Consider the following 16,146-nt stretch of genomic DNA (forward strand, 5'->3'; position numbering starts at 1 on the left):
GAAGTTTAACCTTCAACTATGCAAACAGGTACATATACTTGAAATACCCGGACCAAGATTGGGTTTCGCCAGTACGCAAACGGGTACGCGTACTTCCAATCCCAGCAGAAATATTCGGACATGAACCTTACGCCAGTACGCGAACGAGTGCGCATACTTAGGTTCACGGATTTCTCAAGCCAACAGGTACGCGTACGGGTACGCATACTATGGTTCCTGCACATGGATTACATATGTGCAAGAGTACACAACATGACATATCCAATAATGGTTAAGTGTTCTAGCCTATAATTTCAATCATTGAAACTTTCTTAGAGAATGACAATAGCCTTTTTCACACACTATTAGCATCAAAGCAATTTTCAAGTTATTGAAATAATCATAACGATACATTCCAAGTCTACATCAAATGATTGTATGATCCAAACCATGTAAAATGTTACTCGGAAATTTTCCCATGATCATATTTTGACTTTTGTCGATAATATAAGATGAACTTGGTCGAAGCGAAAGCTTGCAAACACATATTCCGAGAAATAAGTAAGTGAGTTAAACTCAACTCGAAATCTCAAATGTGTATAATAGAAAAATGTATCGTAACACGACTTATGTCTCAATATAGGAGATATAGTAGAAATAGTCTTTCCAAGTTCTAGATGAATTTCAGTCTCTACATACCTTTTGTTGATGAAGTTCCACAAGCTCTCCTTAGTAGTTATGTTAGAGCATTGCTCGGTCGAACTCGCATGCGTTGCTATCTCAAGCATGTTGTGAATGTTAGTGATCAAAACTATAAGTCTTGATTTCTAGTCTACTATAGCTAAGTCTCGGACTAGGATAGAAAGTGTAGTTGAGCTCAAGGACTTCATGGTGATTCATCATACAAGAAGAATAACTACTCAAGGATCCGAAGGAACTTCTCAACAAAAAGGTATGTGAAGACTTGAACTTATCTATCACTCAAAAGTCTATCTATTCTATATTCTACTTCTTGAGACAAAAAGTCGTATGCCATATATAGACTTTGATTATACACAGTTGGTATTTCGAGCCGAGTATACCTCGCCTATCTATATCTCGAAATCTGTGTTGGTAAGATTTTCGTTTCGACCAAGTTTATCTTTACCTAGTGACGAAAGTCATGATATGTTTCAATCACTTTGAAAATTTCTTTGACGAAGAATGTTTCAATGATTGGAATGATAGTTTAACCAATGTGGACATAAGCATTGTTGTAGAAACACATTTATGTGTAAGTCCTATTCCTTGAACCAAAGTTTGCGAACTTTGTTGATCAAGAGAACCAGAAGAATGGCGTGAGCCAAATCCGCGAACTCAGTCCGCGAACTGCCGATGTTCTCAAATCCGAGAATTTCAGCTGGAGTTGAAAAACTAGTGCGTGAAGCTAGGTCCGTGAACTCATTCCGCGAACCCAATCCGCGAACCGGCGAAGTTCTCATCTCGAGAATTTCTGATGGAGTTTGTAAACTCTGCCCGGTAACTTAAGTCCGCGAACTAAGTCTGCGAACTTAAGAAGGTTATATATCTGAAGATGATTTCTGAACTTAAACTTAAAAAGACTAAGGAATGCAGTTTGCAAACCGTGGAGATAAAAGTTCATGAACCGATTCGAGTGAATCAAATCATCTTTCCTTCATTTGTGTCTTGTATAGTTACATAAGAATTATTTACAATTGAACAACTCTCTAACTAGTTCATTTGAGTCGTGTGAACTAGTTATGGTGATGAAGAACATGGTTGATATGAAATGATCATATGGCTAACCTTTTGGTTAACTATTATTGAACCAACAAGTGCATACGTTTGGGTACGGTTAACAAACCTTGAAGCGTGCATTTCAATTGTGTGTAACAAGTTAATTTTTCGATCTAACGGTTGAGAAATATTAGCTTGAATCTAAATAAGGTTTTCATCTAACGGTGGATATTGATTTCTTTGTTACCAAGGTAACTTAATGGCAAACCCTGATTTGAAAGACTAGATAAGGAGACATCTAGCATCAATGCAAAACTAATCCCCACACCTTACATGTGATACTAGTTTGCGTGCTAGAGTCGGTTCTCCTTTAACCTTTGGTTTTCTTCTTCTAAAACCAGGTTAACGACTTAAAGACTTCATTGGGATTGTGAAGCCAGACCGATACTACTTTATCCTAGTTGTGTGATCTGATCTTGAATCTTCTATCGTACGAGTACAATCATATTGATTGGCTTGAGATTGATATCTCCTATAGGAAAGATATAAAAAGTAATCACAAACATCTTCGTCTCATCGTTTATAATTCCACAACATCTTGTTTCGCTACCATACGATTAAGATTGTTGTGAGGTGATTGGTAACTCTAGGCTGTTCTTCGGGTATATAAAACCGGATTATCAATTGGTTCCTGTTCACCTTGATTACTATCAAAAGACGGAACAAAACCTTTTAGGGTTTATCTGTGGGAGACAGATTAATCCTTCGATAGACTTGTCTGTGTGAGACAGATTTGTTTGTCATCAAGTCTTCAACTTTGGGTCGTAGCAACTCTTAGTTGTTGGTGAGATCAGCTAAGGGAATCAAGTGCGAAGTATCCTGCTGGGATCAGAGGCGTAGGGAGTGCAACTGTACCTTGGATCAGTGGGTGACTGATTGGGGTTCAACTAAAGTCCAGTCCGAAGTTAGCTTGGAGTAGGATAGTGTCTGTAGCGGCTTGATACAGTGTGTGTTCAATCTGGACTAGGTCCCGGGGTTTTTCTGCATTTGCGGTTTCCTCGTTAATAAAATTTCTAGTGTCTGTGTTATTTCAATTTTCGCATTATATTGTTTTATCTTTATGATTGAAATAATACAGGTTGTGCGTTAGATCATCAATTAGAGTAATCCAACCTTTGGTTGTTGATTGTCATTGATTGATCCTTGGATATTGGTCTTTGGTACCATCCGAGTTATTCCTTGTATTTGATTAGGACTCGCTGATTTCTATTAGCTTGAGTAAATCAAATCAAGAGGGAGATATTAACTCCTTGCGATACTTTTACCTAGATTGAGTCTGACTGTCTAGTTTATTCTCTAGAAAGTATTACGGAGTTAATCCATACAGATTTCTAAGCGAAATATTGGGTGGTGTTGTTAGACCCCCGCTTTTTCAATTGGTATCAGAGCAGGCAAACACGTTTAAGACCTTACAAGTCTGTGTTTGTAGCGATCTGACTCTATGGACAGAGGTGTTATCTCTATTAACGTACCACCAGTCTTCGATGACTCTAATTACTTATGGTGGAAAATTTCTATGCGAACCTTTATTCAAGCACGTGATTTTCAATCATGGGTATATGTTGTTAATAGCTATGATGCCCCCATTGTGGCAGTTGGAGATGTAAACGTTCCCAAGAATACTGGTGAATACAGTCCTGCCGAGATACTTGCTGTAAAGCAAAACTCCGACGGTTTGAACGCCATCATACATGCCATTACACCAAATCTTCAGTACCATGTGTCTAATTGCACTAGGTCTAAAGATGTTTGTGATATCTTAGAAACCGTATTTGAAGGTAACTCCATTGAAAAGGAAGCTAGGCTTCAAAACCTTAATTCCGATTGGGAGAACCTTCGTATGGCAGATGAAGATACATTTGATGAGTTTAATCACAAAGTGTCTGAAATTGTTAATGCATCTTTTGCATTGGGTAAGACTATTCCTGAAAAGGACATTGTGATGAAAATTCTCAGATTGCTGCCATCTCGATACGAGTCTAAGAAGCATGCCATATTTGAGGGAAATAACCTTGATAATCTTTCCAGAAATACATTGGTTGGAAAGCTAAAGATCTTTGACCATGAGCATACATGCAAAATCGGAAAGAATGTTGCCTTTAAAGCACAAAAGAACACTAAATTACTTGATAAGAGTAAAAGTGTTTATGTCTCTAAGGATGATCAGCCTGAGAGTGATTTTTCAGATGAAGATCTTGACAAATCAGTCTCCCTGATCACAAGACAGTTTAGGGATCTTCTATTGAAGAGAAGTAAACGGTTTTCAAGAGACAAACCTAGGTCATCAGATAAACCTCACAATCGTGTTCCTCCTAAAAACAGGGATGCTGACGAGGCTGATGACGAGTATATGCCACAATGCTTTAAGTGTAAAGGTTTTGGTCATTTTGCAAACGAATGCCCAAATCGTAGAAAATACACTGGGAACAAAGGTCTTGCTGTAACACTTGATGAGATGTCTGAAATCTATGATTCTGATGAAGATAAGAAATCAAGTGCCGGTCTTCTATGTGAAAACATTGATTTTGATAATTGTAGCAATACATATACCAACCTTGATGGTTTCGGTGAACAAGAGAACCCAATCAAGATGGAAGAATCAATGGACCCATCTTTTGGAAACTCTGTTTGTAATGTTTCAGGATCTACCTTGTGTCTAGCTGCAGTCACACCACAGATGCCTGAATATTATTCAAGATTGACGTGCTCGTTTTGTTCTCAGAAGGGTCATGAACTATCAAGATGTTACAAGTACAAACATCAAGTGAGGCACGCCAACAAACTTCAACGAAGAGCAAATCGATTAGCAAGGAAACTTAAACTTGCTCAGAAGACCGCTGAGGTATGTAGGATTTTATCTTTCTCTAAGAAGTTAGTTTCTAAAGACAAAACAAGACCATTAAAGACGAAAGCATGGTCAAATCGTTTTGATAGACAGAGGTCAGAGGATTCCTCTCAAGAGGAAAATGGTGGAAAAATTGTTGTTCACCACATCACAAATTAATTGTGTTGTTTGGGAAATCTTGTCTCATGTGCCTGATCAAAAGAGACAAGGTAGTGAATGCACAGGCTTTAGGAAAAGTTTTTTTTGGATTGTTCTTTTCTGTCTATCAAATAAAAGGAAGGGTTATTATCGACAATTATACTCTTTATAGGGATTAGAATTGGACGTCCACGAACTTGTTTAAAGGTTGCGAATCCTACGTTCCTTTTTCCTCTCTGATATCCTTTATATCTTAAGACTGCTTGTTGAGACTGTGAATTCCACTCACAAAAATCAGTTGTTTATAATTGTTCCCTTAAGCATCATATCTTTGGATGGAAAGGATGTCAACATGATTGTTAAGCCATCAATCAAGGAAAAACAGATATCTCCAGTAACTCCGTCCTTGAAAAGAAAAGGGAGGAATACAAGAAAGCCAAGGGTCGTCTCTTCTAACTCTTAGAAGTTTTCCGATGTTCTTGATGAGTTGAAGGAAGTAAGAAAGGAGATTCATGATATTAAGGCTTCCGTTTTAAGATCTTTGGAAATTCCGAAAGCCCTGGTTCGACATCACCATCCAAGACGGTTTGTTGATATTAACTCATATCTTCACGAACCTTATGTACCAATGGCTGTTGACGACAAGGAGTTCGGGAATGATAAAGAATTTATCAAAGACATTGTTGCCTAGTATGTCTTCCTTTTGGTTTATTTGGAAGAATAACTAGTGCTTGAATAACAATGATTGTAACTACACATAGCTATTATTTTTCATCTTCTTGTTCTTTTTTAGGTTTTTTTGTTTTAAAAATAAATTCTAAAAAAATTTGGAGGATGATGTTTTTGAAGTACTTAATCTTTATGATTTGTTATATTGCAACTTGTTATGGATATTGGTGTTTATGTACGTGATTTATATTTGTCCCATACCTTGTCAAAAGTAAAGTCGTTTATGATCGATATTCATGTATTGGTTAAAGAATGAATGGACTTTTGACAATTACAAAAGTTAAGCCTATATTGTCAATCTTTGACGGAAGATAGGTTAAAATCTTTTGTTTGTAAGGATTATGTCTATTGAATATTGTTGTGCGAATAGTGATGGAAGATAGAATGAATCCTTGTGTATTCCACAATATTGATCTTTACTGATCCATATTTTATGTAATACTGTGAGGATCCGTAATGTGTCTTATGTTGAGCACTAAACAACCAAGTTGATTATTTTTGATTGGATTTGTTGTTGCTCCGTAAGGTACTATATGTCGAGCATTATGAACTAAATTAATCGTCTTGTTTGGTTATTTAGTTATTACTCCATAAGTTTTTCTTGTGTTGAATATATGAACGGTTAAGCTAATCATTCCTCATGGTTAAACTTAGTCGTAGCTCCGTAAGTTTACTTATGTTGAGCATAATCAATTAAATTGATCAATTTTTGTGTTTAATTTGGTTGCGTATTCCGATTAAATTAATCATGGGTTTACTTGTGATTAATTTGATTGAGTTTTTGGATATAAAAATCATTCTTATGGTTTTGGTGTCCAATAGAAATCCTTCTGTTCTTTTGAAATTAAGGTCGCTCATTGTTGTTCTCTCGGGAATGACATCAAATGGGGGAGAGTTCTTTTGAGCTTGTGCTTAATGGTCATATATTGAGGGGTGTGCGGCTGTGGAATTTTAGAGGGGTTATCTTGTATCTTTAAACTCCTTGATGAATGCATTTAGCTTCGGCTTTATGATTGCATCTAAATTAGTTGTTATGTATTTTTTCTTTTAGTCATGGAATGTATCTTACGGAAATTTCATTATGATCCCGTTCTTGTACCGTTGCCTATTTTATTGACAAAAAGGGGGAGAATTAATATGTAGTTCACACTACAAATACATGTGGTTTTTGGATCATTGTGTAAGGGGGAGTGGTTTTGATGAGTGCCAAGTAATACATATTTCTACACCTTTTTATTGGCAATTATCTCATCTTTTATGCTTTAAAATCATATATTATCCCAAATTGTGTATATTCATTGTTTTCAAGAATAAATATGTTTACTAATTAATTTTGTGTTTTTAGGTACTAAATAAAGCTTGGACGAATTGAGAAGCCAAAAGAGCAGAGGAATAGTAGCTAGCGACTATCAAAGAGATACAACGCAAAGCCCCCGCGAGAAGGCTGTGAAGCACGAAGGAATATCGCGTAAAGAGAAGCCGCAATCCGCCTGCAACTCTCCCGCAATCCGCTTGCAAGAGCTACGCCAAAAGTGGGCTTGATAGAGAACCCAAGACCCAAACCCATATCCGGATCCGATATATCAGAGTTTGATACACCCGTTGAAGATCCAACAGCATATCCTCTAGTTGCATCAAATTTTGATGTCACCGCTACACACAGAATACACCCATCTTTTCTTCCCCTAAGAGCAACTGCAATGGACGAGTAAACCTATAATTATGATCCAGGGACGAGACGCAACGGGACGGAGTAAAGACTAAAATCTGGACCAAAACCAAATTCCAGACCATATTTGGTCTGGGACCAAGACCAAAACTATATATAGTGGAGCGGAGGTATAATCACCGTTTGGCATCAGGCGTATATATAATCTACGCCTGTTGTGAAACGTACGTAAAGTCACCGCCCCATAAAGAGGCGTGTATATAAGTTACGCCCGGTTCAGGCGTTGATAAAATGTTCTCCCGTTGGGACGTTGATAAAGTTTACGCCCCACGTCAGGCGTTAATAAAATGAACGCCCCATTCAGACGAAGATTATACAAACGCCCCAGCCCGGCGTTGATATTCTTAACGCCCCACGCCAGACGTTGATAAAGTGTACGCCCCACGCCAGGCGTTGATAAAGTGTACGCCCCATTCAGGCGTTGATATAGTTAACGCCTCACGCCAGGCGTTTATATAGTTAACGCCCCAGACAGGCGGTGATATAACTAACGCCCCATGCCAGGCGGTGATATAATTAACGCCCCATCCCGGCGTTGATATAGTTAACGCCCCACGCCAGGCGTTTATATAGTTAACGCCCCAAGCTTGAGTTTAAAAAAAATAAAAAATACTTAGAAAAAATTGATTTTGAAATTTTTTTATACCGTTGGTAATTCGACCGTTGAAGAAAATGGAACGTTGAAGAAAATGGAACGTTGAAGAAAATGGAACGTTGGATAATTTGGAACGTTGGAAAGTTTGGAAGACATTTCGGTTTTTTCGGAAGAAACACCTATATATACACATGAGATCCTGTGACATTTTCCCACGACCAATACTTCAAACTATCCACACCAATAAGAAGAAATATTGTTTCTGCTTTCAAATCAGTTGGAAAATTTTCACGGATTCGCTTACAATGGCACCAAGAGTAGCACGAGGTCCAAATTTTACGACAATCGAAGATGTAACAATGTGTAAAATTCATTTATCTATATCTCAAGATTCTAGTGTTGGAGCTGATCAATCAGAGGCGACGTTGTGGACTCGTATCAAGGATGATATTGAACTTCATTTACCTAATAATCCAGAGCGGTCTTGGAGTTCTTGGCAAAAACGATATCAGGGAATAAGTAAAGATGTGGCGTTATTTTCGGCAAAAGAGGCAGAAGTTGAAGGTGAATATCATACTGGATGGGGTCCTGAAAAGAAGGTAAGCATTCTTGATTTTTCCAACCATTGTTTTCTAATATTTAATAAGCGCCCATGTACTTAAGTGTTTTTAAAAACATTAACAGCTTGAAGAAGTTAACAAGAGGTTCAAGGAATGCAACGATGGGAAAAAATTTAAGCACGAAGAGTGCTACCAAGTTGTGTTAGAAAATATAAAATATAATCGACGATCGACTTTTGTATTCGATACGACGCATGATTTGGAAACTTATGAGAATAACGAGGAAGATGATGAAGGACCGCAAACAACAACTCAAGGAGAGACCGGTAACGACACAGATGGGGGAGACATAGAGAACACATATCTTCGTAAGATGGGGAAAAAAGCAGCAAAAAGATTGAAGAAAACAGGGAGAGAGAAATCAAGTCACCAAGAGGAATTGATGGGAATAATTATTAAAGAACAACAAAATTTCAATACTCATTACCAAGCACAATCAAGATTCAAGATGGAACAAAGAGCAGCAGAGTTTGCAGCAAAACAAGCTGAACATGCTGCAAAAATAGCCAAGCAAGCTGAAGACGAAGAATTTCGCATCATTATGATGGATCTTGAAAAAATGGAACCTGTACAACAAGAGTACTTCCGACTTCGCAGGGCGGACATAGTTTGGAATAAAAGAAACCAATCTTAACACAAAGGCGGAATAGTTCAAACCTTAATTATTTCTCCTATTTAGTGATTAGTAGTATTATTAGTATTATTATGTTTTAAATTTCTTAGTATCTGAACAATTAGCATTATTATTATGTAATTTTTGGATTTTAAATTTACTTCCGTTGATTTGAATTAAATTTCTACTTTTTTGAAACATACGACCTTAATTAAAACTTGAGGATGTTTACATACAAAGAGATAATAGAAAGGAAATGACAAACGACAATTTTTAATTCCCATGTTCTTCCCATATATATTCGATCAAGTCATCACGCAAGCGAATATGTGCATCTTTGTTACGCATTGCACATCGGCGTTGCTGAGCTCTAATTTGGGAAAACTCGTCACTATTGCCTCTTAATATATTAACTGGTGCTGCGTTGCTACGTTGTTCATAAACATGTGGCCAGTCACCGGGTAGACGCTCATCCTCGACTATCATATTATGTAAGATAATACAAGTTTTCATGATATAGGCAAGCACATCTGGATTCCACATTCTTGCAGGTTGTTTGATGATTCCAAATTGTTGTTGAAGTACACCAAATCCCCGTTCAACATCTTTTCTTGCACCCTCTTGCATCGATGAAAATATTTCCTTTTTCGTACCCACCGGATGTTTAATGGCCGTAATAATAGTAGGAATCTCTGGGTATATTCCATCACCTAGATAATACGGCATATCATATGAATGTCCGTTCACCTCATAGCTCACCGGCGGTGCTTTTCCTGTTACAAGACTTCGAAAAACATATGAACGGTTCATAACATTAATATCGTTGTTAGAACCGGGCATACCAAAAAAAGCATGCCAAAACCATAGGTCATACGACAGCACTGCCTCCAACACGATACTTTCGCTCCCTTTATACGCGGTGTAAGACCCAGATTCTGCCGACGGACATTTATCCCATTTCCAATGCATGCAATCTAGACTACCCAGCATCCCAGGAAATCCCCGGTCTTTGTTTTGCTTGAGCAACAGTTCAATATCACCAGCCGTTGGTTCACGCAAATATTCTTTCCCATACAAATTCACAATCGTCTTACAGAACCTACGAGTAGCTTCCAACACAGTTGTTTCTCCTATGCGTAAGTACTCGTCTATTGCATCTGCCGCACATCCGTAAGCTAACATTCGTACTGCTGCTGTTACTTTTTGATGAGGGTTTAATCCTAAAACTCCACAAACATCGGGCTTTTGAACAAAATATATGTTTGCATTGGTAACACCTTTGACTATCCGGTTAAACAATTGTCGACGCATGCTAAATCTTCTGCGAAAAACATTGGGTGGTTGGTTTGGGTACGGAGAGAAATAGTCGTTCCATAGAAGTTCAGCCCCTGACTCACGATCTCTTGGTATTCTGATACGAGTTTGAGGCCATTTTGAATTTGTAACAAGGACTCCCAAACTAACGGCCATGTTATTTTGCATAATTGCTATTGCATCATCATCCGAGGAATAAAAACTACTATTAGAAGAAGAAGATGAAGAAGAAACAGAAGAGCAATAATGAGCGGTTTTCTCATATTGTTCCATTGCTATATGAAGCAGAAGAGATGTATTGTTATTCATATATTGAGTGAAACCAGTCTTTAATTTATAACCCATTTTCAAGAGCATTAAAAAAACCAAAAAAATAGATATTTTTTTGGGTTCACGCAAATGTGTTTTCCAAAAAAGATAAAGTGTTTGTCAGTGACCTGATATGACAATACTATATATGATTAGACTATACTATATATGATATGACTATACTATATGAGATAAGAAAAGATAACTCCAAAGACAGTTCATCTAAATAGTCATAACAAATTAACCCTTCATATTATCATTATCCGAAGTGGACGATCTTGGTGCCACAAAAGGAATGTGCGTTCTCGGATTGGTATTGACTGAGGACATTGTTGAAGCTGATCCCTGATTCATACCACTCCAAACTTGTGATGGCAGGGTTTGGGAAAAGGAACCGTATCCAAGCTGAGGTTGGACAGTGTGCGGCATACGGAAAAGAGATAGTTGTTGCTTCAAATCAACGTTCGCATTATTTAGCCTTTGTATTTCTGCTTCTTTCGACATGATAACGTCCATCCTCTCCTTCGTTTGTTTTAATGTAAATTCGCGAAATTGTTGATTAAAATCAGCATTTTCTTGAAATAATGTGTAAGCTTCATGCTGTGAAGAAAAAATAAAATATATAAGTACAAATATACCAACAAAAATCGAACGTACAATAAAAAGTCGAAAGTACACTTACGTGGGATAATAGATGTGGAGGATGGATATGTACATGTTCAACAGGTTGTTCAATTGGGACCGTATACAAGTCACCGACATACCCATATGTTTGGGCTTCCCAAATAGGATGAGTCACGTAATCTTTGGAGTTGGTTACCATTGTCCAGTATTGTAAATATATATCATAATCTTTAACAACTTTCACTATCTCTGTTGCATCGACCAAACCTTCTTTTTTTAGGCGTTCGGCTTGAATATTGCCAATATCCCCTATAACTGTGTGTAGTCTTATAGGAACAGCGAAAGTACAATGGTTTTGCCGCCAACACCTTTCACCAAGATACATGTTGTGCTGTACAGTTAGAAAGGGAATAAGAATTTAGTAAGTATGTTATTAAGGAAAAAAGTATGTTATATAATAAAATTTACAAATTAACTCACAATGCCCATGTAATAAAATATATATCTCGAGTCTGATAGCCGCGTAGCCGTGCATCCCATATCAGATGCAAGAACTTCTCTGTATGATTCCCATGGGCGCCATGTCACTTGTTCAGCAGTAAGCTTACTTAGTAAATCCCTACAACGGAAAATATCATTTGTATTCTTCGGTACATTCCATTTAGAAGATACGTGCCATTTTTGTTCTGTACTCGCCTCTGGGATTTCTGGTCGACATATGCCCAGGTATTCATACCCCCAAAACTACTCCATCAAAATAATTAGCCAATTTAATAACTTAGAAACAAAATAAACAATGAGAGGAAAAATAACTATATTGAAAGAATACCTCTAATACTTGGAATGGACCACATAGTGCCTTCTGTCTCCTCCCAGATAAACGGAGTGCCGCATACAATTTCGAAAACGCAGCACCACCCCAGTCATACGTGGATACTACATCAAGATTTTCAAAAGCAGCTAACCATCCAGCATCAATATAAGTCTTTGCATTAGAAAAGAAAAAATGTCCCAAAACATACATGAAAAAGGCAATTGCTACTCTATGAGCAAGGGTGCTATCATTTTCAGCCGCAACCAACTTGTCTTCGATGAAATATGACCTTAAATATTTAATTGTAATTGAATTTGAAACCCACGACGGTGATTTTGGACAGAGCGTGACATCTTGGATATCCGGAAAGATATGCTCACGAACATGTTCAAATTGGTACTTCCCCGAATCATAAGGAACATCAGGCCCATCACCGATACTCAGTCCAGTCAACATGAGCCAATCTAGGGGGGTGAATCCCATCTCACCAAATGGGAAGTGAAAAGTGTTTGTTGTATCCCAAAACCGCTCAGCAATATAATCAACCATTGAATGGTTGGTTTCGCTACATTGTATGTCCAGTAAATTTTGCCATCCCGCTTTTTCAATAATATATTTAGCTCTAGGACAGTGTTGTGAAATAGTTTGATAGTGATGAATTACCGATGCCAAAGATCCACAATGTTGATACTTTAATTTGTGCTCCCCTGTCAATGTGATGTCCGTAGTAGCGTGCGGTTTATCATCTTGCAGTATAGGAAACCTCCCTAACCGGGGAATATCAACCTCCTTAATTGTACCAGTAGCGATTAAGTTATAATCCTCTTCGGCTACATATTTTTGTTTCTTGTTCGTCTTCACGCGACCATTGAAACGCGCTGTGAATTTGTTCAACATCTGTGCACACACAATATAGATGCAGTTACATTATTAAAAGACCAACCCTCATTAACGAATATTTTTATTAGTCCATCACCATTTATATTCCAAATACTATAAATCCTTAACACAAACCATATAAATTCCAAATTCTATAATTCCAGAAACACAAATTAAATCGTCACCGATGCATTTCCAAAATCATTACAAGATTCCACAACCCAATTTAATCACTTCAAGATTCCATAAAAATCACTAAAAAATCAATTCCATACTCACGCAATTAGCTCTTCTACATATGTAACTCCCAAAATTTACATAACTACAATTTACATAACTAAAATTAATCACCTCAAAATTCAATAAAAAACAATACAAATTCAATTATTGGTAACCATATTCACATACAACATGCAGAAAACCAATAATTAATCCAATAATTTACATAACTACAATAATTTACAATAATTTAAAATTAATCCAATAATTTACATAACTACAATTATTCATAACCATATTCACTAAAATTAATTACCAACAGACAACATGAAGAAAAACAATAAAAGGAAGCTCTCAATTGAAATAGGTTGATTGAAACAGTTGAAGGGTGAGAACTATTTCCCACATAATCTACATAACCACGGATTTTTACAATACCCAAAAATAATAAATCAAATTTTTACAATACCACTGTGGAATCTCTAATAAATTTTAGTGAATAGATTATAAATCAAATAAAAATTTACAATACCCACAAATCAAATTTTTACAATACCCACAAATAAATTTTTACAACCACTGTGGAAGCTCTAATAAATATTAATCTCTATAAAAACATAAAACACACATACCCAATTTTTTCACATACATATTAATCTCTATAAAAACATAAAACACACATACCCACAAATATTAATCTCAAATTTTTTTAAGCTCTAACTATTTTTAAAAAAAAATTTAACCAAATTTACATAATCATCAAATATGGTTTTTTTTACATACATATTAATCTCTATAAAAACATAAAACACACATACCCAATTAAATTTAACCAATTTCATATTCATATTTGTTCGTTAAAACCAAATTTTAGATAAACTAATTTTAACAAATAAAACCCTAAATAAATTATACAAACAATATGGATAAAACAAAAGAGATTAAGAAAAAGAAAACATACCTCTTTTGTAACCCGGGTTCATCAAGTATCTTGGTTATTTCTTTTCTTTTACTGCTCTTCACTGTGATGTTTTTGTTAAGAAGCTGTGTTTGTGGGCGGTAGAAACAAAGAAACAAAGAGGAGGTAGAAAAGAAAAGAAGAAGACGGAGAAGATTAGGGTAAAGGGAAAGTGAACACGTGGGCTATACGTGGTGGTTAGAGATTGGACGGGCTTTAATGCCACACGTGATAGATACGTGTGTTAATGGAAGTCCAACACTATACGTACGCCTGCAAACCAAGCGTTGATTATACGTACGCCTGAGAGAAGAGGAGGCGTTGATTATACGTACGCCCCACGTCAGGCGTTGATTATACGTTCGCCTCAAACAGGCGTTGGTTATACTTACGCCTCAAAACAGGCGTTGATTATACGTTCGCCTGATACAGGCGTTGATTATACGTCCGCCCCACGTCAGGCGTTGATTATACAAACGCTTCATTCAGGCGTTGATTATACGTTCGCCACACCAGGCGTAGATTATACAAACGCCCCTTCTCCGAGCATGAAATATATGTACGCCCCACAACAAGCGTATTCTTTATCAACGCCCCACAAGCAGCGTTAATTATATCTCCGCCCAGCCCAAACGAAGATTATACCAACGCTCCACATGCAAGCGTGGATTATACATCCGCCCGACTAAATATACTCCACTGCCTTAACGTGACACTACAGACTAAACTCAAATTTGATCGTTTGTTTTGGTCTTTGATCTTTGGTTTTGATCGTACCACTGTGGACGCTCTAACCGACCAGAAACCAAACCCAACACAATTTCCTCTTCTCTTCCATCTGCAGAACCACTACCACTTGCATCTCCTCCATTAACTCCATTACCCCCCCTCTCCTCCGTACACTGAGCACCAATTCACCACCATTAACTCCTAATTCTCCATCTCTCTCTATCTTATCTTTATTCTTATCAAGAACAGTAACCCTAAAAGATAAGGTTTAGAGAAATTGAGTTAGGGTTAGCTGTACAATTGGGGGAACATTGATTCAATGAAGTTGCAGGGAAATTGAAGGCAAGGAAAGTCAATGGAGTATGGTTGGTGAGTTGGGTTATCATTAATTTTCGAATAGAAGAAGGATTGAGGGCTGTTGTGTATAAATAGGGGACTATTTTCTCTGTAATGATCATCTAAGAATAGCTGGATCAATTAGTCATCTTTATATAATTGTGTTTTCATCTTGTTCACCATGTTCTAATTCCATTTGCTAATGAAACCCTGATTCTCTGCTATGTTATTCATACTATTTATGTTACTCTTGAATGTTTGTATTGTTCTAGGATAAAGTCAATCTTAGTGCTTCAATGCTTTTCTCTCATAGTGTATGCCATGTATCCATTGCAGTTAGGATAAAACTGTGTTGATTGTGCTGCAGATCATGCCTTAGAGACTGTTGTTAATCCCTTGACTAGTTGTGCTTAATTAGACAGTTAGTGCTCTGGATTGATACCTTAGTTGCGATTGAACTATGCATTGGTGAAACACCTTAGGTAAGTGATAGACTTGACACTTCTTCCTTATCTGTTACAAGGACAAGAGTAGTATAATTAGTAGAATACATAGTAGGAATTAGTGGTAGATTTGACAATCCTAGTGCCTTTATTCTCAGTGTTAACATCTCTGTCATTGCCTTTTTGTTTTACTGTTCTAATCTCTATACAATCACCTTTGTCGTATCGACGCAAAACAAAACCCCCCTTGTGTTACCCTTGTTCTAAGTCAGTTGTAGTAAAGACCATAAGATTCAGCCTTTTCTCCCTCCTTGTCCCTGAGGATCGACCTGTACTTGTCATGTGTTACTTCTCGACACTGTGCACTTGCAGTTCTAATTGTAGGTATATTTACAGACCTACCATGTTTTTGGCGCCGCTGATGGGGACTCGATATCGGTGTAGCTGAAGTTCCATCTTTACTTTACTGGTTTTTA

Source organism: Papaver somniferum, chromosome 7 (genome assembly GCF_003573695.1).
Source record: "Papaver somniferum cultivar HN1 chromosome 7, ASM357369v1, whole genome shotgun sequence".
NCBI classification, from domain to species: domain Eukaryota; kingdom Viridiplantae; phylum Streptophyta; class Magnoliopsida; order Ranunculales; family Papaveraceae; genus Papaver; species Papaver somniferum.